Source organism: Dermacentor andersoni, chromosome 8 (assembly GCF_023375885.2).
Source record: "Dermacentor andersoni chromosome 8, qqDerAnde1_hic_scaffold, whole genome shotgun sequence".
Classification (NCBI taxonomy): Eukaryota; Metazoa; Arthropoda; class Arachnida; order Ixodida; family Ixodidae; genus Dermacentor; species Dermacentor andersoni.
The window spans coordinates 4,313,396-4,341,395 of NC_092821.1; the positions used below are offsets into that span (position 1 = coordinate 4,313,396).

The window sequence follows — 28,000 nt, forward strand, 5'->3', positions numbered from 1 at the left end:
ATTCTGAGGAACTTTTTCGGCAACCTATAAAGGCTGTTTAAGCCGCCCTGTGTTTTTCAGACCATACTATGTGGCAGTAGCTTACTCTGCTGGAAAAGAATGAACTATACATTAACCTCATAATTTTTGAGGATGTATATGGCGAATTCAGTATGTTAAACCAATTACTTGCGCAAGTTTATTTGCCAGGCTATCCACATGAGCATCCCATGAAATATGTTCATGAAAAGTGACACCTAATGTTTTAACACTGGAAGTAATCTCAATAGGTGTTGCATTTTATGAAATAAGTTTGCTCATTGATATATGTTTGTTTTTAGTTCGAAAATATTACAGATTTTGTTTCATTCTCATTAATCAGGAGGCTATTAATCTACGCGCCCAATAATCTAATTTTGCTAAGGTGAAGTTTGCGTCGCCAACAAGGTCGCCATTATCTTTACCAGCTATCAGTATGCTGGTGTCGTGCACGTACATGATAAATTTCACACATTTATGAATTTTAACAATGTCATTCACATACATAATAAATAAAATGGCCCTAGTATTCTGCCCTTTGGGAGGCCTGAGGAGATAGGTAGTGGATCTGAGTGATAGCCATTTATGACCACTATTTGTCGGCGGTGTTCTAGATAACAACGTATAAGAGATGCGGCGTTGCCACGAAAGCCATAGCGTTCATGTTCTTGAATTACAAGATTGTGATTAATGCAATACAATTATCTTTGATAGGTCAATGAAGATGACCAGAACAAGTTTGCCTTCTTCCAAATGCTGTAGCATGTCTAGCAAAGCAAGTTGAGTGCCTATTCCCTCACGGAAACCACTCTGACTGTCGGTTAGCAGAGGGTGTTTTGCTCAAATTCAGTTAGCCCCCTCAATATAAATTTTTCGAAAATTTTTGAAAACACAGGAAGTATTGATAATGATTGGTAATTTCCGAAATCGTTCCTATCGCCTTTCTTAAAAAGTGCAATGGCGTGCGCTATCTGCATCCTATGAGGAAAGGTACCATGGTTTAAACAGAGGTTAAAGACATAAGTTTTGCACTGAGATATGAGATCAGCAACGTATTTTATTGGTTGAATTTGAAGGCCATCAATATCCCTGGCACTACTGTTTTTTAGGCTGAGAATTGCATTAGTTATTTTCCCCTCATGTACTGGATAAAGAAATATAGAACTGGAATTTTGAGAAATGTATTCAAGATTATTGATTGGTGCGCAATTGGCTCCAATTTTAACAAAATGTTTGTGAAAAGTGTAGTGTTATCAAGCACGCGTGATGTCACGTTATAAAGCCCGCGTGCTGGTGTATAGCATAAGCAAGACAGATTACACGTGTCGCACTCTTGCTATCATGTCGACTCATGTGACCCTTTTCTGTTTCGTTGTAAAACTAGCAACACCAAGCAATAAAGCGTTCTTTGATCTGCCACTACCCGCCGGCTACGTTCCGTCATTTCAATGGAGACGAGGATGGAATAGGACCGGCTGCACGATGATAGCCAGGCCACCTGAGTTCGACGACACGACCAGTAGCTGGAACACTTACCGTATCCGTTTGGAAGCCTTTCTTGAGGGCCACATCATCACAGATCCAGCGAAACAGCGTGCGCTTCTTGTGTCGGCACTAAGTGACAATGCGGTTCGCGTACTTCAAGGCCAGTGCCAGTCAGAATAGGTAAACCACCTGAGCTATGAGGCCGTCGTACAGCACCTGGACAACCACTTCAGTCCCCAAGTCAATGAGATAGCAGCGAGCTATGCTTTTTTCATGCGGAATCAAGGAGAAGGCGAAAAGGTACGGGACTACATAACCGACCTGAGACGTCTTGCAAAAGATTGAAGTTTCGATAAGTTTTTGGATAGCATGTTGCGGGATCGGATTCTCTGCGTAATCCGTGATGAACAAGCTCGAGGACACATGTTGGCTGAGAAGAAGTTGACCTTGGCGGAGGCAGAAGCTTTTGCTCTAGCAGCGGTAACCGCAGAAACAAATGTCCGGGCAATGCAAGAGAGGAGCTTCAACGACAATGGTGCAGCGAACTTTATACAGAAGCACAGGATAAATTCGCAGAAGTCCGGACGTGGGCATGAATCCATGACCGACGCCACTCAATGCCGGAGATGTGGCTCGAACCATGTTTCGGAAGTGTGCAGACACAAGAAAGCGACGTGCTACAAGTGCGGCAGGAAGGGACACCTGGCAAGGATGTGCTCCAGTGGTCGCGCTACCCCCCAGGAACGTACGCTGTGAAAGAGCTAGACGGCAATGACGAAAGTGGAGAAGAAATGCTCTACGCTTTGGTGGCTCACAGCTACAGTGGTAACGAGTCCGCACGGCCATTCGAAAGGGATTTCATCTGGGAAGGCCGGAAACTGCGCATGTTGGTGGATACAGGATCCACTATGAGCGTAATTCCAAAGACTGTATTCGAAAACCATCGCGAATGGTGGCCGACACTGGACAAGACTTCACTGCGGCTGACTTGCTTCCTGGGGCCTCTGCCGGTCCTTGGCCGAGTGGCCATGAAAGCCGAATGCGATAATACGCAAGTAGACAGCTCGCTGGTGGCAGCGGATTGCGACGGGCCTCTGGTGTGCGGCCGGAACACCATTCAAGCCTTCCGGAATGCTGGGATGGCGCTACTGGAAGAATGCGCGCCGCAGAGCGTAAATGTGGTTCAGTGCGACGCAGCGACAGCGAAACTATTCGCTAAATTTCTAGAAATTTTTGAAGAGAAGTTGGGGTGTTGCAGGGGCCGCCCGTGAAACTAAACAAAATGGAGGCCGCTGTACAACCCTTTCTCAAGGCTCGACCAGTGCCGTACGCGCTTCGAAAAAAGGGGTCTGCAGAAATTGACCGTCAAGTACGGGAAGGAGTGCTTTCACCAGTGAGGGTTTCCGAGTGGGCTACGCCCGTCGTGCCCGTAGTGAAGCGAAACGGTGATATTAGACTGTGCGGCGACTTCAAGCTAACCGTTAATCAGGCGACACATCTGGAACAGTACCCGTTGCCGAAAATTGAGGCCATCTTCGCATCTTAGTACGGAGGGGGGGGGGGAGTTGTTCACCACTTTGGATTTGTGGCATGCGTATAATCGACTTCCACTGGACGACAAGGCACGAGAAATGGCCGTGTTGAACACGCACAAAGGGTTGTTTGCATACAACCGCTTTGTTCCAGCGCCGCCTCGAATCCGTTCTGCAAGGCCTCCCTCGCGCGAAGGTGTACTTGGATGACATCATTATAGCCGAAAAGCAGAACGACAACTCCACTCTCCGGCAAGTCCTCGAGCGGCTGCGCGAGAATGGACTCAAGTTCAACCGTGACAAATGCAGGTTCTGCGAGAAGCAAGTTTCGTTCTTGGGCCACAAGATCGACGCAACTGGTCTACACCCTCCTGAGAATATGGAAGCCATCACCGCCGCACAAAGACCGGAGGCGGTGAGTCAGCTAAAAGCCTTTTTGGGATTGCTCACTTATTACGCGAAGTTTTTGCCTAAAGTTGCAACCACGTTAGTCACACTCTATAAGCTGCTGGCTAAAGGAGTTCGATTGCAATGGAAAGCCGAGCACGAGAAAGCCTTCCAGGTGATGCAACGTTATGCAAGCACACGTGATGTAACGTTATCAAGCCCGCGTGCTGAAGTATAGCATAAGCAAGACAGATTACACGTGTCGCACTCTTACTATCATGTCCCGTCATGTGACCCTTTTCTGTTTCGTTATAAAACTAGCAACACCAAGCAATAAAGCGTTCTTTGATCATCCACTACCCGCCGGCTACGTTCCATCATTTCAAAAAGCATCTGCGAATGCTTTGTGTTTTACCTCAATACCATTTATATTCGAATTATGTATCTGTTCCGTAGTAACATTGTAATTTACCAGAGATTGCAGGATTTTCCACGCAACAACCGAAGCTGAACTCGACCAACTAAAGGCATTGCTGCAGTGCTCGCGCCTCGCATTTTTTATGTCTTTATCTAGACGATTCCGAATTTTCTTAAGAAGGCGGAAAAGTTCAAGATCTTTGGTCTTAAAGAATTCAGCATATAAAGCATTCTTTTTAGTATTCGAACAGATAGCTCGGGAAAAATCCATGGCTTACGTATATTATTTTTCCGTTTTACGCACTTCAACAGAAAACAAGTGTCGTATATTAGTTTTAGGAGCCTAAAAAAGGTGGATAAGCGTCATTTGCATCTTTAGATTCAAATACAGTATTCCAGGCTGTTCGCAGGATATTGGTGCGAAACATAAAAAGTTTTTGTTCAGTTATGGTTGAGTAAGGTGTGCCGACCGTGATTCCTTATTCTGTAGATGACCCTTGTAGCATAGACATATTGGCATATGGTCGCTCAAATTCAACACGAATATGCCAGCTTTAACTGAATCTAGATTTATATTTGTAATGAATACGTCGATTAGAGATGACGTATTTTTGGTCGCCCTGGTAGGCAGTTTCATGGTATTCCAGCATGCATTGCATTTTAATATCGTTTCAAGCTTGAGTTTTGCTGAATCATTTTTCATCATGTTAATGTTGATGTCCCCACCAAAAATTTTCTAATTTGGTGTCATGAGTGAACGCTAGTAAACAGTCCAAGTTTTCAAGAAATTGTGTAAAAATTCAATTTCTGCGTTCTCCCGCCAGCAACGCGAGGACGCAGAACTGGTTCCTCTTTTCGATTCTTTAGAGGGAACGACAAGCAGCGTGCCAAGGTGATTTACCAGAAGGCTGCCTTCATTTTCCTTGCGCCACGATGTTCTCTATGAAAGGAACTTTTCACCTAGTGGGAGCAGCGTCCTTCTTCTTATTCCCGTATCTCTTCGCGACGAAGTCCTACATACCTGTAACAACGAGCCAACTTCTGGTGCCACGGGAGAAATGCCAAGCTGCCGGATCTACTCTCTCACAATTTATCGAATAACTTCACGCAGAGACGTGCCACAGCTCTCTGTTAGAATTGAAGCATTCATCGGTGAGTTCTTGCGATCAATATTGGTGGTACCGTTGGTGTAGTGCCCGTTGGATAGCGTTAGCCTCCTTGGTAAATTCAGCCAATGTCGTCGGTGGATTCCTCACGAACCCGGCAACCAGGTCCTCTTTCACTCCGCGCAAGAGACAGCGCAACTTCTTTTCTTTGGGCATTTCAGGGTCTGCTCTGCGAAAAAGGCGGGTCATATCTGTTGCAAACATGGCAACGCTCTCATAAGGTTCTTCAACACGGGATTCGAGAAAGGGCTGCGCGTTCTCTCTTCTGTCGCTACTAGTGAATGTGTCTAGCAGCTGGGTGCGTGAGGCATCCCATGTGATGAAACTCCTCCCTCGGTTCATAAACCACATGCGCGCACTGTCTTGAAGAGCAAAATAGACATTAGACACCTTTTGCCCTGAGCCCGAGTCATTACAACTGGCGACACGCTCGAATTGGTCCAGCCAATCTTGGACATCTTCAAAAACGTCACCATGGAAACTTTCTGAGATCTTAGGATTCTGCAGCGTCACCTGCGAGGGAGTGGCAGTGGTCATGGCGAAAGTAGCAAGAGGCCTTCCTGCTGGGTCCTGCCAAGGGTTGAACTCGGGCGTCAGGCATACCAGGCGGCGACTGTACCGGTAAACAGGAGTTTCGACGAACAAAGGTGATTCCGCGTTCGATGCATGTCTCCGCGATGGGGTGCCGAGCATGACGCAATCCTACCCCGCATCTCCACCAGTGTCACGGCCCAGTAGGAGTCGGTAAAGCCACTGCTACAAACGTGCTCTATCAGAGCAGTCAACGCGACGTCGTTGTCGTCTGTTTTTCTACCCGCGGGCTACGTCAGCGTCGTTTTCATTGCCTGGCACATACCCGCGGTGACCATATGGGATGTGGCAATATCACATGGCGGATTTTCGGGATTTTGAAAGACGAAAAGCAAATTAAGAGGCGTTACATTAATAGCATTCTTCACGGTTCTTAGAAAGACAGGATGAGGAGCAGTGTTTTATAGTTTCTTCATGTCGACTATAAGGAAATCTCTGCTCCAGGGCACATAACATGTGGCCTGCTGCTATGTAATAACAGGAACGGTTGCTGTCGAAACTACAAAAAGAGTTACAGTGACGTTTTGCTTCGTGAACGCGGGTGACGCGCAAGCGTATGCGTGTTATAGCGTACACGACGCTATCGGCCCTCGGTGTGCCTTGACGCCTACTCCATCCGCATCACAGAACGTGCTCAAGACAGTGCTCTCGCGGCCGTGCCACACGCAGCAGCCGCTGCAGAAGAGCACCTCGTTGTAAATATTCGCTTACTATTTCAATTACCTAGCACGGTACCAGCGCCCATAGGTAAACATGAACACTTCATAGTCGATGACCGCGGACACTCGCTGTCACAACGCTGGCCTTATAAATTGTGGAAGCGGTAGCGAGGGAAGTAACTTCGTGCTGTCTATCGCTTCAACCAAACCTCAGCGGTGAGAACACAGCGCACGCAAAGCTACAAGCCGTCGCCCCCATGGACTGTGCCTCCAAAGCACATCGTTTTCAAGATAAACGCCGCGCTACTGTGCGCAGCCGAAGTACAGCGCCCCCTCCCCTGGTATCATGGTGCAATGCGTGCTTAGGAAAACGGCGCGGTTCCTTTCATTGCGCACAGGAGATTGAGCCGCCATCGCCAACTCACCGTCGCGCGCTTCCACTCGCACACTTGGCGTATGGCGCGTGAGGATATCTTACCGCGAGACGAAACCATCCATTGAATTAGTAAGCGCAAGGCGCAGAAGACCAGGACTCAAGAAGAACACAAACGTCAACTTGCCTTTGCTACTTCAAGCATGAAGCAACTAGCGCAAGAAAGAGTTTTACTTCAAACTATCACGTGTACATCTCAGAGGAAACCTGTAGCAACTGCCAAAGGAGGTCAACCCAGCGCGCCTCCACCTATCTTCCTCCTCCGCGACGCTTCGCCTTCTTTCTCTCCCCACTTCGCTCAACGCTGTCTACACATGCCTCTAGTTGGCGGTACTTTACTGCGCGAGCACGCTCCTTCGAACTTTGCCCGGAGCGCGATTTTCCTCACCTCCAAGCGCCTCCTCGTTCGCTTGCTTCGCGGCCTAACAGATCTCGCGCGGATTTGAAGAGCTGGCCAGTTACGCTTGCGCGAAAAAAGCGATGCAGGGTCTGGCGTCAAGTACAATTGGCGTATGCATTTGAAATCCTCTTAATATACATCTATCAAGAAGAGAACGCGATAATTTTCTGCAGGCGGTGGTTTACGAAAAAAGGTACTCCACGCCAAAACGAACATTTATAAAAAAGGAATGTGTCAACAACGTCTTTAAGAAAAGCCACAAGAGACATCTGGCACTGCATAGAAGTGGATGTTACAATGAAGTCGGTAAGAAATTCGACAAAGCGAAGATACAACACCTCTCGCAAGAACAGATCATCAGCCTTATGTAGGAAAAAAGCATCAGACAAGCTGCCTAACAAGTAGGCGGGCCGCACCTGGACAACGCACTTTCAGAGGGAGAAAGAGATTGTCTTTTTCCTTCACAAGATGTGCCCGAAATGAAGGTGGGGAAACATGAAGTAGCGCCTATATCTTCAACCTCGAGCAGCAGGACACTTGCAGCAAATAGATAACAAAGTGTATTAAGACGTTTATCAGTCAACAGCGTTTGAAGCCGACCATTAGAGTACGGCACGGACTCGCAGCACGAGCGGCATTCCGCGCGTAAAAGGGTTGCAGAGGTTGACCCACTAGAAAGCGCTGGAGAGGATGGCCCACTATAGCGTCCTTCTTCGTTACAATTACCCACGAGAACGAAAAGGTAGCCGTCCAGTGACCTTACAGCTCCTCACTATGAGTGGATCATAGTGTTACGCGAAGGACGAGTCAGTCAGACACGAAACTATTTACAGGTTACACTTACAACAGCGCTTACAGCTCTGACCAGTTAGATTCACAGCGCGAGCCCAGTTCGTTCTTTCTCCTCTTTTATCGAGTGATGGTGCCCACGCGCCTCGTTCAGACAATCAACTACAACACACGTGTAGCATAATCCCCCGGCTGCAGAAGCGACGTCCCGGAGCGTCTAAACGTAATCACTGGGAGGGTGAGACTGCTTCAGTCGTGCAACGTGCATGATTGCACTGGACTTGGAAGCAGATGGGGCGTCAGAGGCGAGACCGTAGGTGACGGGAGTCACGGCACGAAGCACTGGGTATGGGCCTGTGTAATGAGACAGAAGTTTCTCTGACAGGTCGACCCGACGCGACGGAAACTACAGAAAGACAAAGAACTAGGCGGGAAGCGCACGTCTCGGTGTCGCCGGTCGTGGAAACGCCTTTGACTCTCTTGGGATTTCAGAAGGCGGTCACGGGCAATTTCCCTTGCGTGGGCACAGCGGGCGATGGCGTCAAGTGCAGATTCACTGGTCGGTGCCGCGTGAACAGGGAGGATTTTGTCGAGGGGCAGAGCTAGTTCTCGGCAGAAGAAAAGGAAAAATGGGGAATAGCCAGCTGTGTCGTGGCGCGAGGAATTATAAGCAAATGTGACTTACGGTAGAGCGGGGTCCCAGTCAGTATGGTGGTCTGAGGAGACATATTTGGCTTGCACGTCTGTGAGAGTGCGATTGAGACGTTCCATGAGGCCATTTGTTTGCGGATGGTATGACGTTGAAAGCTTGTGCCTCGCGGCACAAGACTGCAGGATGTCCGCAATGACTTTTGATAGGAATGTCCCGCCACGATCTGTGAGAAGTTGTCGCGAAGCTCCGTGTAATAAAATCACGTCGCGTAGAAGAAAACCGGCAAGATCTGTGGCGCAGCTTGTAGGTAGCGCTCGGGTGATGGCATAGCGCGTGGCGTAATCCATTGCCACAGCCTTTCTACCTGTTCCCACAGGTAGAAAGAGGAAAAGGGCCAAGTAAGTCCAAAGCAACCCGAAAGAATGGTTCCGCGGGAATGTCGAGTGGTTGAAGGTACCCAGCAGGGAGCGTCGATGGTGTCTTGCGTCGTTGACATTTCTCACACGCAGCTACGCATTTTCGAACGGAGCGAGCAAGCCCTGGCCACAAGATGCGTCGGCGGATCTGGTCGTAGGTACGTGACACACCTAGGTGACTGGCAGTGGGGAGGTCGTGAAGTTCGTGAACTGCCGTGCGAAGGTGTTTAGGTATCACAAGGAGTAATGCAGGGCCGTCAGGGTGAAAGTTGTAGCGGTAGAGTCCCCCATATTGAAGTGTGAATAAGCGAAGGGAACTGTAGGCAAGTGACGATCCCTGACGGTCAGTTATGATACGCAAGGACGGGTCATGGCGCTACTTGTCGGCGACATGGAGCAGTGTAAAAAGAGAGATAAACACAGGCTTCGGTGTCAGTATCAGACGTACAGGTCGCGTCTTCAACTAGGTAGCGAGAAAGGCAACCTGCGTCCTTGTCTTGGCGTCACGACTTGTATCTGACTGTGTAGGGATATTCCTGTAGTCGGATGGCCCAACGACCGAGCCGGCCAGTAGGATCCTTGAGCAACGAAAGCCAACAGAGCGCATGATGATTTGTGATTACTCAGAAGGGCTTGCCATATAAATATGGGCGGCACCTTGAAACAGCCCAGACGAGAGCAAGACATTCGCGCTCGGTAATCGGATAGTTGTCCTCTGAAGTTGTCAGGAGCCGGATAGCGTAGGCTATAACGCGGCGGTACCCCTGTTGGCGTTGTGATAAGAGGGCGCAGATTCCATAACCACTGGAACGCATTGGTTCGGACTTCTGTATGCGCGGACGGGTCAAAGTGGGCCAAGGCCGGTGGATTGGTGAGAATTGTGATAATGCGTGAAAATGGGGTAGCATGAGGGGAACCCCACGTAAACGGCGCGCCTTTTTTCAGAACTTCAGTGAGTGGTCGATCGATTGATGCGAAACATTTCACGAACCGTCGGAAACAAGAACAGGGCCCCACAAGACTCCGGACGTCTTTGACAGACTGAGGTACAGGAAAAGCTGGGACTGCTCGAACCTTCTCCGGGTCGCGTTGTGTTCCGGAAGCATAGACGAGATGGCCTAGCACTGTAATTTGTCGGCACCCGAAATGGCACTTCGACGAGTGTAACTGGAGCCCAGTCTTGCGGAAGACGTCAAGGATAGCTGCGACGCCCTCAAGGTGTGTCTCAAATGTAGGAGAGAAAACAAGAACGTCGTCGAGGTAACAAGGGCAAGTTGACCATTTGAAACGTTGAAACCAAGAGTCAATCAACCGTTCGAACGTGGGGGGGGGGGCATCGCATAAACGGAACGCCATAACCTTGAATTCGCACAGGCTACTGGAGTGACGAAAGCGGTCTTTTCTTGGTCTTGCCCATTGATGGAAACCTGCCAATAACCAGATCGAAGGTCGATTGACCAAAAGTAATTGGCACAGTGAAGACATTCAAGAGCGTCGTCGATTCGTAGCAAAGGGTAAACGTCCTTTTTAGTAATTCGGTTTAGGTGGTGGTAATCAACGCAGAAACGCCACGTGCCATCTTTATTTTTGACGACCACGACCGGCAACGCCCAAGGACTCCACGACAGCTCAACAGTGCCTCTGGCGAGCCTCTTGTTTATTTCCTGCTGAATAAATTGCCGCTCTAACGTGGACACGCGATACGGTTGGCGGTGGATGGGAACAGCATCACCAGTCTTTACCCGAGGCTTAACAAGGGACGTCTGACCAAGTGCCCGATTGTCAGTGTCAAATATCAGCGTGGTCCGGAGCAACCATGGGACGTAATAGGTGGTCGAGGTTCAAGGTATTCTGCGGGTACTCGGGAGGATCTGGAGACACGTCGGCTGCAAAAGCAGTAACGTGGTCATCTGTCACTGGTCGGAGCGTGGGCGCCGCTATGCCTGCAGGTAACGCTTCGTCAAGCCAAAATTGACAACGGGGAGACACATCCGATTAGCGGCAAGGGTTACTACGGAGTGTGGCACAGAACTGTCGCGCGCCAGCAGGACGTCACTAATAGGAGCGAGGACATACATGCTATCAAGCATGGTTGTCGTTGAGGCCAATTCGACGAAGGTTAGGACTTCTGGAGTTAAGCGAACAAATGCTGTAGTGCAGATGGTGTTCGGTTGTTCGGCGGACACGTCTTAAGGAAGAGGGAACTCTAGGCACAGTCGATGAGGGCAGATCGCGTCTTCAGAAAGTCTAGCCCGAAGATAACGGCATGAGGGCAACTGGTCAGCATTGTGAACAGGACTGGAACTTCGCGGCCAGCAATTCCTATGCGAGTGTAAGTATGCGCACTGTCATGTTAACACGTGCCCTTACGGTACGAAGTGCGCATGCTCATATTTGCATCTGTCCCTATATAAGCAGCCCCCTGTCTGATAATAAAGACATTTTGTTCCCTCCTTCCCGACCGTTCACATGGTGTCAGAAGTGGGGCGGCGACGCGTTTCGCAAGCCGCGTTCACCACTGTCCTTCCCCGCCCGCTCGTCCATCTGCACCCCTAGTACACTCCAGAGAAAGAAGTATGGAGTCGACGGTTCTACCACCGCCAAAGCTGCTGTAAAGTACGGGTGACGCTTACCAGAACTGGATCATCTGGAAAAGTGAGTTTACTCTATTTTCTACGGCGACCGGACTAAGGAAGCAGCCTAAAGAAGTTCAGGCAGCAACACTTCTTGTGACAGTTGGTGAAGAAGCAAGGCAGGTGTTCTATACCTTCAAATTCGCAAATGAGGACGAAAAGCAAGACCTCGATAAGCTCATTGAAAAATTCGAGGCCCACTACAAACCAGCGAAGAATTTAACGTTAAGCGAGTTTCGTTCGGCTCCCGAGATCAACGTGAGGGCGAATCTTTTAACGAGTGGCTGATCGACATCAGAACTCTTGCTCATTTGTGTGAATTTGGAGAACTAGAGGACAGATTACTGCGCAGTCGAATAATTCTAGGAGTTAGAGACAAGGACCTGCAGCAGAAACTTGTCTGAAAATCCGTCATATGCCAAAACAGTGCAAATATGCCTAGCAAGGCAACAAGCGAAGGAGCACTTTAACGAGATCAGGGAGGCAGAAGTAAGCGCAACCGATGAGGCCACCGTACATGCTGTGAAATCAAAAGCGAGCCTCGGAATTTGCTCAAACTGCTCTTACACACACATAAAAGCAAAGTGCCCTGCCCAAAGCAAGCGCTGTAACAAGTGTGGCGGCCGAAACCACTTCGCGCGGGCGTGCCGTCAACCAGAAGCGAGACCGAGGGGCCAAGCATGTAAGATAAAAGAAGTCGAAATGGCAGAGGATGAGGGATATTTTCTTCAAACACTAGAAGTGAAAGCAATTGATGGCCACGACCACTGGTCAGCGACTGTCGACATCGCAGGTTCCGCCATACGCTGCAAAATTGATACCGGAGCCAACTGTTGCGTCATGCCCGAAGAAATATACTCAGAAACATAACTACGAAGCCACCAGAAGACTGCTGCTCTACGCTACGGTCGTTTTTCGGGCACATAGAAAAGGCGACGAAGAAGATCGAGCTTCCGGTCGCCAGTACAACGCAGTCTACCACGGCGCTATTCTTTAGCGTGAAACAAGCGGTTCCGGTTACACTGAGCGGCAAGGTGGCGGAACGCTTAGGGCTCATTGGCCGCATAAACACCGTAGATGCCTTGGAAACTAACGAAATAGTGGAAAGATTTTGAGATGTTTTCCAGGGGCTGGGAGAAATCAAAGACGTAGCCTACCACATGGAGCTGAAACCTGAAGCTCGAGGCGTCGTCAAGCCAGCGCGACGAATCGCCATCGCCCTTCAGCGTCCGAGCTGAGCTGGACCGGATGGAACGCGACGGCGTCGTTGCTAAGGTAACAGAACCGACTTCCTGGTCTAGTCACATGGTTGTGGTAGTAAAGAAAGAAAAAGTACGCATATGCTTGGACCCATCCGACTTGAATAAGGCACTTCTAAGAGAGCACTACCACATGCCGACGTTAGAAGATATCCTGCCGCGGCTGCATGGAGCGAAATTCGTTTCTACTCTTGATGCATCGTCAGGATTCTGGCAGATTAAGTTTGACGAGCGGAGCTCCCGCTTATGCACTATGAGTACGCCCTACGGACGATACAGATTCCTGCGCATGCCGTTCGGCATCGCTTCCGCGCCGGAAATTTTTCAGCGGGTGATGCACCAGGTACTAGAGGGCTTGAGGGGCGTTGACGTCGTTATGGACGGCATATTGGTTTGGGGACAGTCACCAGAGCAACACGACAGAAATTTAGTAGCTTTGCTGTCCCGGTTTAGACAACACAACCTGAAGCTCAATAAGAACAAGTGCGATTTCTTCCAGCCCAGAGTCCGCTACATGGGCCACATTTTGACTCCAGAGGGGCTGTGCCTGGACCCGAGCAGAGTCGAAGACATCGTGCAAGTCCCGCCACTACAAAACCGTAAGCAACTGCAAGTTTTCCTCGGCATGATCAACTTCGTGGCTCGGTTTGTCCCTAACATCTCCACGTTGTCAGCGCCGCTTCGCGAGTTGTTAAAAAGGACGTCGCGTGGGTCTGGACAGACCAGCAAGAAAACAGCTTTCGTCAGCTTCGAGTGACCCTCACAAAGGCGCCAGTCCTTGCCTATTTTAACCAAGACAAACCATTGACCTTGTCAGTAGACGCGAGTCAGCATGGCGTAGGAGCCGCTCTTCTACAGGATGGACAGCCAGTTGCCTACTCATCCCGTTCGTTAACGGAAGCACAGCAGCGCTACGCGCAGATCAAGAAGGAAACATTTGCAATTGTTCATGGTTGCACAAAATTTCAAGATTATATCTTCTGCCAGTCAGCGGTTACCGTCGAGTCGGATCACAGCCCTCTGGAATCTATATTCAAAAAGCCAATTTGTGAATGCCCGCTACGATTGCAGCGCATGAGGCTCGTTTTGCAAAGATTGCCAATGAAGGTCACGTTCAAACCAGGCAAGGAGCTATTTCTAGCTGATGCGCTTTCTCGCTTCCCGAGTGCTACGGAACTAACCGACGAGACAGAACAATTCCAAGTCAGCGTTATTTCTTCGCTTCCTGTGTCAGACCAGCAGCTCGAGAGTATTCGGCACGAAACTAACAAAGACGCCAGTATGGCTGAACTGCGCCGTTACTCGAGCACAGAATGGCCGGAAACGAAGAATCATGTGCCGCATGCCCTGCGTCCATACTGGTGTTGCCGCAACGAACTGCATGTTGAGGAAGGCCTGCTCCTCAGAACCAACAAAATAGTCATTCCTCCGGCAAAGCGACCAGAAATTTAGCGTTTGCTACACACCGGACATGGAGGCGAAGAAAAAATGAAGATGAGAGCCAGAGAAGTAATGTTCTGGCCCGGCATGAACGCGGACATCTCGGCTCTAGCTAAGTCATGCGCAGCGTGCGAAAAGTACAAGCGCAGGAACACTAGACTGCCTATGCTGAGCCACGAGATACCAGGCCTGCCATGGCAAGTAGTAGGGCTTGATATTTTCCACCACGATGACCACTCCTACCTAAACCTCGTAGATTTCTACTCGTTCTTTTTTGAGATTCAAAAGCTACGCCATACAACAGCGACAGCGGTAAACAATGCGTGCATGCTCGTCTTCGCGACTCATGGAATTCCGGCAAAGCTGTGCAGTGATAACGGCCCACCTTTCAACAGCGCGTGCTCGCGCTCTTTTGCTGCGCAGCTCGGAATTGCCCGCGTAACTTCAAGCCCGTACTATCCTCGTGGTAACGGCATGGCGGAACGTGCAGTGCAGGAGGCGAAAAAACTGCTAACGAAGTGTCCTTTCGCAACTATGGAATTTTGCAGCGCCCTGCTGGAGTGGCGAAACATGCCAAGGGACGAGCAACTGAAGTCGCCCGTTCAAAGGTTGATGGGTCGCCAAACAAGGACGCAGTTGCCGGTTCTTCCCCAGCACCTCGAACCGCAGACTGTGCCACCACAAGCCGTTCGCAATCGCCTCCAGGAAATAAGAGAAAAGCAGCGGATCTTCTACAACTGGACGGCCAAGCGTCTATCCCATCTTCGCAGTGGGTCTCCAGTATCAGTGTACGACACCATACGCAGAACCTGGTCGCCAGCTGTGGTTGTAGGCCCTGCAGGCACACCTCGGTCGTACAACCTACTTACAGACAGCGGACAAGAGCTGCGGCGCACCAGGGAGCATCTCAGTTCCAAAGAAATGCAACCCCCGTCGGACCCTGCACCTACAGTTTCTGCGGAGTCGGTATCCCAGCCTGACCAGATGGCGGAGCCACAACCTGAAGACACCCTTCGTAGAAGTAACCGTCAGCGTAGACGGCCACAACGTTACCCCCTGCCAGAGAGACCGCAGCATTAGGTCCCTGACATGCGAACTTGTAAATTCTTTGTTCTCTATTTTGTTTTCTCTTGGAAAAGAAGGAAGATGGAAGTATGCGCACTGTCATGTGATGGTGCAGATCACGTGATGCAGCACTACCTCTAAGTGCTGCATGGCCTAGTTATCTGTCCGTCGATTTGACAAGGCGGCGAGTTTGGGGTGACGGGGAGGGACGGCGCTGTGGGGACGGCGATCGCATGGAGGAGCGGCCTTCAGGAGCATCGGAAGTAGGGTACAGATGGCGAGATCAATAACGGTGAGTGTTCGCGAATGGCGAAGAGCTCCAGTACGGCGGCATCCAGGTGGTGCGGCAGTGGCGGGCTACGTGGACAACGCAGTGGGCGCGGAAGCAAATCGGTTTGTCGTCTGGGGTTTGCATTCAACAGGATTCCGTGGTCTGGGAGTGAAATACTGGTCATTACATGTTGTGGACATGGGAATGGGTGCAGAATCAGGTCAGGGTACAGAGCAGAGGTAGGGATGCCAAAGTTTGAAATTTCCTGCCACACAACTGCTTGAATAACGGAAATAATGGGGGCCGCTTGGTCATAGGTACCGTCAAGGGGTCGTGGATGAAGGGGGCCGGACTCGCTGCTCCAATCTCACGGCGAAAGATACGTGTGTCGGCAAATGGTCGTGTTGCGGCAAGAGCGGCACAACAGACGTGGCAGCGGTGTTTGGGAGCCGTGAAAACTGTGGGACGACGCGACGCCTTTTTAGCTACCTCGAAGCGGCGGGATTCTTTGACGATGGCGTCGACGGTAGAGTCGTCATTATAGACAAGAAAATTGAAGATGTCGTCCACGATGCCTTTTAGGATATGGCTCACCTTGTCAACCTAGCTCATGTGGTCATCGACTTACCGGCAAGGCGCGAGCACTTCTTGTACGTAGGAGACATACGATTCGGTCGACGACTGGGCTCGGGTGGCCAGCTCTTTTTGCGCAGCCTCTTGGCGACCAAATACGTCCCGAAGTCGCTCTTTGAAGATGTCCCAGCAGGAGAGCTCGATCTCATGGGTGCGAAACCTGACACGCGGTGTCCCGTCGAGGTAAAAGATCACATTCGCAAGCATGATGGTAGGGTCCCAGTGGTGGCTTTGGCTAACACGCTCATACATGCTGAGCCAGTCGTCGATGTCAAAGTCATTTTGGCCGAAGAATGATCCAGGGTCACGGAGTCTAGGAACTGTAAAGTACGTTGTGGTTGGCGCCGCAGGTCTAGGTGGCAATGGGGTGGTTGCATCGCAAGCCATGGCTGAGAAGACGACGGTGCGGCCGCATCGGAGCTCCGCGTCGAGGACGGGGAACGTTCCACCTCCACCACAATATTACCTGAAGGACGAGTCAGTAAGACGCAACTATTCACCGGTTATATATATAACAGCGGTCGCAGCGCTGATCGGTTTGATTCACAGCGCGAGCCCAGTTCGTTCTTCCTCATCTTTTCTTGAGTGATGGTGCCCCCGTACCTCGTTCAAACGATCAAGTACCACACGCGTGTAGCAATAGCACAGCTTGAGGTGCTCGACGTTCACAATGTCTCTTGCACAACGACGCACGTCCGAATACGGATCAACGGGTTTGATCACGCAGTTCACGGGGAATGCGCGTTCGACGAGAATGTAAGGCCCCTAATACTTGGGTAGTAGTTTCAAGAGATACCAGGTGCAGCGGAAGGAACCGACAACCCCACTAGCGCTCCAGGAAGGAAAGTGGGCGCAGCAGTGGTGTCACTGCGAGTGCTCTTCTGGGGCTCTTGGTCATGCAGGTAAAGGCCTGAGCGAGAAAATGGCATCTTCATCATGTCTTGCTGTGGCAGAAATGGGCGTACATTCAGATGTGTCCGGCCGGTATGGTAGAATGGTGTCGATGGTGTGCGACGGGTGCCGGCCGTACAGCAAGAAAAAGGCTGAAACGCCGGTGGTGCTCTGAGTAGCGGTGCTGTACGGGTAGGTTAGGGAGGACAGAATGGCGTCACGATTTGTAAGATGGTAACGACGTACATAGCAAGCATGTCACCAAGCGTACGGTTGAAGCGTTCCGTAGGGCCATTGGTTTGAGGATTGTACGCCGTGGTTGTACGAATAACAGCGTGGCACTCATTAAAAATGACTTCAACTACTTTAGTTAGGAAGGCGCGTCCACGATCACTGAGCAGTGCCTGAGGTGGCCCATGTAGCAGCATGAATCGACGAAGCAGGAAGGACGCCATGTCGCGCGCTGTAGCTGCTGGGAGGGCGGCACTTTCGGAGTATCGCGCGAGGGGGTCGACTACTACAATGGCCCAGTGTTTTCCAGCTGATGTCAGGGGAACGGACCCATAGCAATCGATGCCGACAGGGCCAAAGGCCGGGTAGGGCAAGGTAAAGGCTGCAACACAACTGACGAGAAGCGGGGGGAAGATTTCCGGAGCTGGCAAACGGGGCAAGAGTGAAGGAACTTTTGAACTTAGCTGTACATCTCTCGTCAGTAGTACCGCTTTCAGGGGCGCTGATACTTTTTGAAAATTTCCGAGTCTGCACACTGTAGATCGGCGTGGAAAGCAGCGCTTATATTGAAACGCAGACTGCGAGATGCTACTAACATCCACTGGCACCCATCGGGGTTATAATTGCGTCGATGAAGCAGGTTATCGCTAATGGCGACATGGTGAACTTGACAACGCAACGTGCAAATGGTTGGTTCTGCTGATGAACCAGAAAGCAAGTCTAGAAGGGAAGCAATCTAATGGTCCTTTCTCTTCTCATAAGAGGTGGTGGTAAGGTGGAGCGAAGAAACGTAAACTGGCATAATGAGCGGCAGGCATTGTCGTCAGGTAAGGGTGAGCGCGAGAGGACGTCGGTGTCAGTATGCTGACATCCGTTGCGGTAAAACACGCGGACCTCGAGTCCTGCAGCGAAGTGACCATCGTGCAAGACGACCTGAGGGATCTTTCAAGGACGACAGCCAACCTTGTGCATGGGGGTCCATGACTACGTCAAATGGACGGCCATATAAATAAGTCTGAAACTTGGTAAGGGCTCAGATGATGGCCAGGCATCGTATTTGTGTCATAGTGTTGGTCGCAGCTTACGTAAGCATGCCACTTGCATAAGCCACGACATACTCCGGAAACCCTCATTTGCGGTGGGCAAGCACAGCGCCGAAGCCAACACCGCTGGCATCTGTGCTCACCTCGGTAGGGGCTGTCGGTCGCAATAGTACAAAATTATCGTAGAGGTTAGCAAGCCACAGAGCTTTGTGAATGCCTCGTCGCACTCGGAGGACCACGAAGTGAGGGGTCCTTTGCTTTAAGTAGTTTTGTCAGGGTGATGATGGTGGAGAAATTGCAAATGAAGCTCCTCAATTTAGAGCAGAAACCTATGAAACTGCGCAAATATTTGACGGATGTGGCTTAGTGAATTCAGCGACGACCCGACGTTTGGCTGGATCGGGGAGCATTCCATCCTTGAATACGACGTAACCTAGATTTGTCAATGACCAAGCAGCAAATCGACACTTCTTGAAGTTTAGTTGTATCCCTGTGTTGGTTAAAGACGTTCAAACAGACCGAAGGCTTTGAAGGTGCATGGTGAAGTTAGGAGCAAAAATAACAAGGTGGCCAAATAGCAGAAATACGTGTGCCACTTCAAGCCGCGCAGAGCTGTGTCTATCATGCGCTGAAGTGTTGCGGCCGCATTACTCAGTCCAAAAGGCAATGCGCTAAGTTCGTATAAGCCTGCGGGTGTGACATAAGCTGTCTTCGGCCGATAGGCGCCTGCCATAAATACTTGCCGATTCCCTTTGCACTAATCTAGACATGAAAAGAATTCTGCACCTTGTAAACTGTCAGTCGCGTTGTTTATGCGTGAGATAGCGTAGATGTCCCAGCGAGTTATCTTGTTGAGGCGCCGATAGTCAACGCAGCACAGCACATAACCATGCTTCTTCGTAACAAAGGCAACAGGGGATGCCTATGGACTTTTGGAAGGTTGTATCACCTCGTGACGAAGCATGTTCTCGAGTTCGTTGATTAAATGACGTTCTGCAGGAGATACAGGATAGCGCGGTTGCCACAATGGCGGTGGCGAGCGAGTGTCAATCCGATGAGTGACAGTTGACGTCTGGCCCAGGGATGATTGCCCTACGTCGAAAGAAGAACGCATTTTTCTAAGAGGCATAAAAGCTGAGACCACTGAAACTGTGTGAGGTTGTCGGCAATAGAATAACCAAAGATATCACCAGATGATGGGTCACACGTCACGATCAGCACTAAGTGCACTGGAACTAGTATACCAATGGTCATCGGGCTAGTCCACAACATGCATGTCCTGGATTGCTGCTGCACTGCCAATGCATTCTCCTCGAATCAGCGTGACAGGGTACGGAATCCGGTTCTAAAATAAAATGGAGCGGGTGCCCTATGTGATGCCCACTGTCGCGAAAGGTAGCAGCATACCTATCCGAGTGAGAGAACGTTCAGATGGAGACGGTAGTGCAACAGCGTCTGAGATTTCCGCTGCAAAACATGGGCACCACCGTTGACGCGTTCGGAGGAACGTGGGAGTCGTCTTGGACAAATAGTTTCTTCGAAAGCGAAGAAATGTCATTGAGCGGGAGATCTAGGAGTGACGTGCGTTCTATTTTGGCCCATGCGCAATGAATAGCAGCATTGTGGCGCGAGAGAAAATCCCAGCCGATGATAACGTCATGAAAGCACGAGGAAAGGATAATGAAAGATATGGCGTATAGAACGTCGGCAATGACAACGCCAGCAGTGCCAACCGCGAAATGGTGAATATTCTGAGCACTGGCTGTGCGGAGGTTCAATCCAGAGAGGGGCGTCGTGACTTTCCGAACTAGACGAAAAAGCTGTCCTTAACACATACGGCGGCTCATTTGCACACGAGTGCAGATGCACGAACACCGTCAACAAACACTTCGATTACGTTCGACGACTGCGTTAAGGATCTTCAAATTTCGACGGCGTCGCAGCCCTTGCCTTAGAGTGCGACGATTAGGTTTCCTCGCCCCGAGTCACGGGGCGAGGTCGCATCGGCAACAGCGAGCGATGGCGAGGTGACGGTGAACGGCGGGTAGTCGGCGTCGGGCGCAAAGTCGGCGACATAGCGGACGAATCGTGGTTATGTGGATGGTTGGGCTGGCTAGTAAAGGGTGGTGCGGCGTTAGGCAGCTGCCCACGATTGCGAAAACGTGCGAGTTGACCGGCGTCGCCGCACTCGAAGCATATAGGCCGGTTGTCAGGAGTACGCCACCGGTTCGCTGGGGCAGCTCCCATCCATTTCACAGGACACGTAGTATGGGGCGGCGGCTGATGTGATGGCATGGCGGGCTCCATTTTGGGCCTAGCTACGACGTCGGCATTCATCATAACCATCATCATCGGCCTGGCTACGCCCACTGCAGGGCAAAGGCCTCTCCCATACTTTTCCAACTACAGCGGCCATGTGCTAACTGTGGCCATGTTGTCCCTGCAAACTTCTTAATCTCATCCGTCCACCTAACTTTCTGCCGCCCCTTGCTAAACTTCCGTTCTCTAGGAATCCATTCCGTAACCCTTAATCACCATCGCTTATCTTCCCACCTCATTACATGCCCTGCCCATTTCCTTTTCTTAATTTCAACTAAGACGTCATTAACTCGCGTTTGTTCCCACACGCAATGTGCTCTCTTCTTATCCCTTAACCTTACACCGAACATTTTTCTTTCCATAGCTCGTTGCGTGGTCCTCAGTTTAGTAGAACCCTTTTCGTAAGCCTCCAGATTTCTGCCCCGTAGATGAGTACTGGTAAGACACAGCTGTTATACACTTTACTCTTGAGGGATGATGGAAACTTGCTGTTCGTGATCTGAGAATGCCTGCGAAACGCACCTCAGCCCATTTTAATTTTTCTGAATATTTCAGTCTCACGATCCGGATTCACGCTCACTGCCTGCCCTAAGTAGATGTATTCCCTTACCAGTTCCAGTGCCTCGCTACCTATCGTAAATTCCTGTTCTGTTCCGAGACTGTTAAACTTTACTTTAGTTTTCTGCAGACGTCGGCATTACGGTGAGGCATACTTTGAGAGAGTGGTTGGGTCCGCGCGGCGACTTCTGCATAGCTGAGTGGAGCAGCTACAGGAAAATGATGGCGCTGGTCTGGTAAGGCCTCGGGCGATTTCTGGCGCGAGCACTATGGAGCGGAGGCATAAAATTCAAGGCAGTCTATTGTATACGTGGCGGCTGAGCGAAGGTCAACAAGGAGAGCCAGCGTGCAACTTCATCTAGGACGAATGGTTTCATTTCTACAAGCAGCGGTGACTAATGGGACATGGTAGCCAAAACAGCAATGTGTTCGTCTTATGATGAATGGCGACGTTTCAGCGATCGCTGCCTGCGTAGCACCTCGTAGCTTTGGCATAGAGTGACGATGTCGGTCACCCATTGAGGATTCTTTTCAAGAAGCATGTTGAAAGCATCATCCCCTATCCCTTTCAAGACAAGTCGGATTTCGTCGTACTCCGTCATCTCTTACACAAGTACATAACGTCCTCAATGTAGCTGGTGAATGATTCATCCGGTTGCTATGCACGTTCTCCCAAACGCGATTCCGCTGGCAGCTAGCGCATAGCCGGGCGAGCAAACACAGCCACTAAAAAGGTGTTCAACGGGGACCATGTCGGAAAATAGGACTCATGGTTGTTGTGCCACAACCGCGAGATAGAAGAGCATGTTGCTCAGTTTTGCGGTGTCATCCCATTTGCTGTGGGCGCCTACCCTTCCATATGTCGTCAGCCAGTCCTTGATGCAGGTGTTATCCCCACTGGTGAAAATGGCAGGGTTCCTGCGGCGAAGCACACCAGCGCACAGGATGGTTGGAGGATGCACATGAGTAGGAGGGGTTAGCTGGCATGCACCTTCAGGCATGGTTGAGCGTAGGGTACGGAATCGAAGTTCCAGGATGGGAGTTGTAGGCCGGAGCACCCTCCACCACTTGTAAAGGCGTTTATTACTGACTAGCATTTGGGACCGACCGTTAGAGCATGACACGAACTCCCAACACGAGCGGCGTTCCCCGAGCAATAGCGCTGGAGAGGTTGACCGACTAGAGAGCGCTGGAGAGATTGGCCATCAACAGCGTCGTTCTTCTTCGCTACAAGGGTGATATATATATATATATATATATATATATATATAAATATATATATATATACATATATATATATATATATATATATATATATATATATAATATATTGCAGTCTGCTATGTTCCACAAAAAATAACGATTCTGTCATTCCGAAGAGTTGTCTTTCTAGTGTACGTCGAAGACTTCTGCTGTCCAATGAGAATATCAGTTCTAAAAGTGCAAGAGAGCCACTTATAGGTATCGCAGATCGTCTTTCGAACGAATCCCTGCATGACAAGAAGGTGTAGTGTACCACATATTAAATCAAAGCCCAGATGATTTTTCTTTATTGCAGTTGCCTGGTAGCATTAGAATTTTGCACTACTTCTGGTGGTATCATGCAAGGGCAACGCTGTGAAATTATTGCATTGTAATGCGCTCCACACAGACTCTCTGAGCAGCGGCTGCTGTGCATGTAGTTTTGAGGCCTAAACTACCAATAGTTTAGTGCTCCAGTATGATATGATGGGCATTTCCTTAAATTGTTCTTCACATGATGGTCTGGTGTTCGCGTGCATATCTCCGTTTTCATTCTGGAGAAAACAGTGTCAGTAGCACAAATTATTCGTACAGTACAATGATGTTGATCAGCCTGAAACATCGTACATGTACACAACCGAGCCTGAGATCATGGCGTTGATGTAAAACACATGTAAAGCATCGACGGCGTCAATTCCAACATCGCTGATGCAACAATAACGCTGCCTTGCTTTTACAAAGCACACGTGGCTCTCACATTTCATAGCTGCCAAGTGCTCGATGTATCAGCAACATGTTTCGCCTCCACAGCCAATTTATCCAGAAACCGGACACTGAAAACGAGTCACTGAGCCGGAATAGTAAGAAGGACAACTGCTTCGTGGCCGGCGGCGCAAACAATCATTTAAACAATATGTGCATTTCAAGAATACTGTAAAGAAACTTCATATAAAAAAGTAATCTCAACATACCACGCTGCCGACACAATGGTCGAATAGGTGCTTAGATGTTGCCCTAAATTTGATGTAAACAGGAACTATTAGCGTTCATGCGAAGTTTTCAAAGCATATTGCACTAACCACGAGGCAATGTCTCCATACCAGCACACAAAGGAAACAAATGTAAGCATAGTGTACCAAGATTGTTCGAATTAAATGTATTCCTATAGTAAAATGTGAGTTCATTTAGAAGCACATATAGCATCATTTGGTGAGGCAGCTGCTAACATACAGTTTGATAACAATGTAAATTTGGACTAAATATTCCAGCCTGCTTAGACATTGCGTGGCAGAGAGTCCGCCCCTTGGGCTTTTGCTGATCGTCATAGGTTGCACGATATAGTGTCAATTCTCCGTGGTCCTAACGTCTTCTTTCCCGAATCTCACTGACCATGTCAACCTTTAACAGCCGAGCACTGTCGAGTAAGGCTAGCTTAGCAGGACCCTTTGATTAACTATCAGACCTTGTTTGGGATATCTTAGGCCTTATCCAGTTTAGAAGAACTGGTGAGGCTTATAAACTGCGGAATAACGGCCATGTCCGCTGCTATAGATGTCTCCCTGATAAGACGCAATGCGGGGTAGGATTCCTAATCCATAAGGACTTAGCGTGCAACATTTACGAATTCTACAGCATAAATGAGAGGGTAGCAGTAGTCGTAATGAAATCTAATAAGAGGTATACATTAAAGGTAGCACAAGCCTACGCTCCAACATCCGGTCACGAAGATGAGGAAGAAGATCAGCTTTATTAAGACGTTGAATTAGCGATGAGAAAAGTGCAAACTTGGGGTACAGTAGTAGTGGGTGACTTCCATGCAAAAGTGGGAAAAAAGCAGGCGGTTGAACAGGAAATTAGGAACTATGGCGTTGATTCTAGTAATGCTAGGGGAGAGGTGTTGGTAGACTTCCCAGAAAGGAATAAGCTGAGAATAATGAGCAGCTTTTTCAGGAAACATAGTAAGAGAAAGTGGACCTGGAAAAGCCCTAATAGTGAAACAAGAAATGAAATTGATTTCAAACTTTCTGCCGATCCCTGCATAGTGAAGGTTGTAGAAGTGATAGGAAGGGTAAAGTGCAGTGATCATAGGTTAGTGCGGGATAGGATTCACCTCAATTTGAACAGAGGAATAAAATTGATCAAGAGGAAACAGACCAACTCAAGGGCAGTAAGGGTAAAAGCACGCAATTTTAGGCTGGTACTTGCAAACAAATATGCAGCCCTAGAATAGAGACATGATGGTGATGATGACATAGAGGTTATGAATGAAACTGTAATGAGGCTGGCTTCAGAGGCAGCAAGTGAAGTGGGAGGCAAGATACAGAGGCAACCAGTAGGCAAGCTGTCCCAAGTGACAAAGGATCAAATAAAGAAACGACGAGGAATGGTAATGTCCAGCTCAAGAGATAAGATAGAATTCGTGGAACTGTCAAAACTAATCAACTAGGCATAAATAGGTGACATTCGAAATTATATCCCTAGAAAGACTGACGAAGCCGTGAAAAAAGGATGCAGCCGGAAATCAATGAGAAGGAAACTTGGCATAGGACAAGCCAACATATATGCACCGAAGGATAAGTAGGGTAACATCATCAGCAATTTCCAAGGTATAATAAAAGCAGCGGAAGAATTTTATGCTGACCTGTACAGTACCCAGGGGACTCAGAAGTACCCCATTCGAAACAATAATGAACAGGATACAGAAACTCCTCGTATAACAAGAAGTGAGGTCAGAAAGGCCTTGAAAGACATGAAAGGGGGAAAGCGGCCGGAGAACATAGAATAACAGTCGATTTAATCAAAGATGGAGGAGACATAACGCTAGAAGAACTGGCGTTTCTCTAAACGAAGTGTCTATCGACTGCAAGGGTCCCACAAAACTGGAAGAATGCACACATCGTACTATTCTACAAAAAGGAAGACCTTAAAGTACTGAAAAATTACAGGCCCGTGATACCCTCGAAAATATCTACACAGGTTCCACAGGCACCTTAATTCTACACAAGAAACGAAGGAAGATACGTATAAAGAAAGGGGTGAGGCAGGGAGACACCATGTCTCGAATGCTATTCACTGCGTGCTGGGAAGAGTTATTCAAGCTATTAAACTGGGAAGGTTTAGAAGTAACCATCAATAGCAAATATTTCAGCAACCTTTGGTTTGCGGGTGACATTGTTTAATTCAGCAACACTGCAGACGAGTTACACCTAATGATAGAGGACCTGAACTGGGAGAGTGCAAGAGTGGGGTTGAAGATTAATATGCAGAACACAAAGATAATGATAAATGACCGGCCCAGAGAACAACAGTTCAGGATCGCGTCAGCCTGTAGAGTCTGTGAACGGGTACGTTTACCTAGGTCAACTAATCACAGGGAACCCTAACCATGAGAAGGAAATTCACAGAAGAATAAAAATGGGTTGGATCGCATACGGCAGACATCGTGAGCTCTTGAATGGAATGTTACCGTTATGATTCAAAAGGAACGTATACACTCAGTGCATTTTACCGTTGCTGACATATGGGGCAGAGACTTTGAGACTGACAAACTAGTTTGAGAACAAGTAAAGGACCGCGCAAAGAGCGATGGAACGAAAAATGCTACGCATAACTTTAACAGACACAAAGAGAGCGGTTTGGATCAGAGAGCAAAGGGAAAAAAGAGCAAAAAAATGGCGCTTGGCAGGTCATGTAAGCGGACATTAGATAACCGTTGCACCTTTAGGGTAACAGAATGGGCACCAAAAGAAGGAAAGCGCAGTAGAGGACGGCAGAAGACTAGGTGATGCGACAAAATTACGAAATTTGCGGGAGCTAGTTGGAATCGGTTGGCCCAGGATATGGGTAATTGGAGATGGCAGGGAGAGGCCTTCCTCCTGCAGTGGACACAAGATAGTCCGATGAAGATGATGATGATGATGTATAGACGCGTTAGCAAAATTGACACGTATGGTTCTTTATATTTCCTAAGTCACCGCTTTTCATCGGCTAACAAATGTTAAATGTTATCGCTCGCCGCAGGACGGGCCTGCCTCTACAGGAGTTTCTCGAATTTTATCGATAGTTCTATCCGTTGGCTGTGGTCACCCATAATTTTATCATATGATTGTATGCACGACACGAATTGTGTAGTACGGTCTGCGGGGGTATGAGCCATTGCTGCTGATGATATTTTTTTCATCGCTGATTTTTTGCATCACTGGGCTAGGCACCACTTTTTCCCTGTACGATCCATTGCAACGAGCCATTTAGGGCTTTCGCCTTAATAAACATGCAGATATAATCATGGAAGTTTCTTCATATTCAATATTTTTACACATATGAATTGCATTTTCGTAGCGTTTAAAGCCGACAAATGGCAAGATTTATTTTAACTGCGTGTGGTTTTATACACCAACGTTCATTTTGACAGTTCTTTTTTACGTTTCTAGAGATGATGTGACGCCGCAGCTGCGAGAGTCTGGTATTTACATTTCGTCAAACTTTGCCAGTTATTTAACCAGAACACTCCCACACCTGTCACGCTTTCAATACCAGTTGTAAGGTAGACAACCATTTCGTAGCAATCTTCAAACATTTCTTAATGTTTGTGCTTTCCTTAAACTTCTTGCCTAGAGCTATAACAGCAATTTAATATGTAGCAATTGCCAATCACCCTAGACCTTAAGACCACCATTTCAACGCAACTATTATTTCTAATTTCAGATTATACCGCACTGCATTACTACTAAACTTGTAAACATACCCGGATTCGCAGCGCTGTACTTGGCTGGTGTTGTATGCGCCGGAACAAGGTAAGAAGAATAAACAGATTACTTTGCTGTTGGATTTGCCGTTGGAAGCGTAGAGGGACAATGAATTTATTCAGAAGGCAGAGCGACTTCACTAGTGTATGAAGAGTACGATAACCTGCCAAGGTCATATTATTTCAGGCCTTGCGTACTAAGCTCCATTTCTACCTTTCTGGACAATTAAAGCCAGCCTTCATGTTAGTCCTACTGATAATGGTGCTGGTTACGAACAGTTAATTTTTCTAGTAGATTTGGTTCTTTACTTCAGTCTGTTGTGCTGCTGTTGTCCACAACGCCTGCGCATGTTTTGTTCTCTCCGCCTTTATGTAATTTACCACCAAATGGAGGAATAATATGTACTTTCTCGAAAAATTATGCAAAAATATTCGACAATGATGGCCAATTTTAGTGACAAGCCGAGCGCTGCTAGACAGCTATTTATATATTAAATGAATACAGCACCTAAAGGCGTATAATATTGCAATGATGACATATAGGTAGACATATCCACCATGGTTGCTCAGTGGCTGTGGTGTTGGGCTGCTGAGCACAAGGTCGCTGGATCGAATCCCGGCCGCGGCGGCCGGATTTCGATGGGTGCGAAATGCGAAAACACCCGTGTACTCAGATTAAATGCACGTTAAAAAACTCGAAGTGGTCGAAATTTCCGAAGTCTTCCA

The 28,000-nt window shown here is 48.7% G+C and overlaps 1 long non-coding RNA gene across 1 annotated transcript in view; it reads left to right on the top strand.

Moving 5' to 3' along the window:
* Positions 1-27,317, top strand: part of LOC129383624 (uncharacterized) — a 41,435-nt gene extending 14,118 nt beyond the window's left edge. Inside the window, exon 3 of the long non-coding RNA XR_008611486.2 lies at positions 27,235-27,317. This is a non-coding gene — a long non-coding RNA (uncharacterized lncRNA). The remainder of the gene's footprint in view (positions 1-27,234) is intronic.
* Positions 27,318-28,000: the final 683 nt, after the last annotated feature.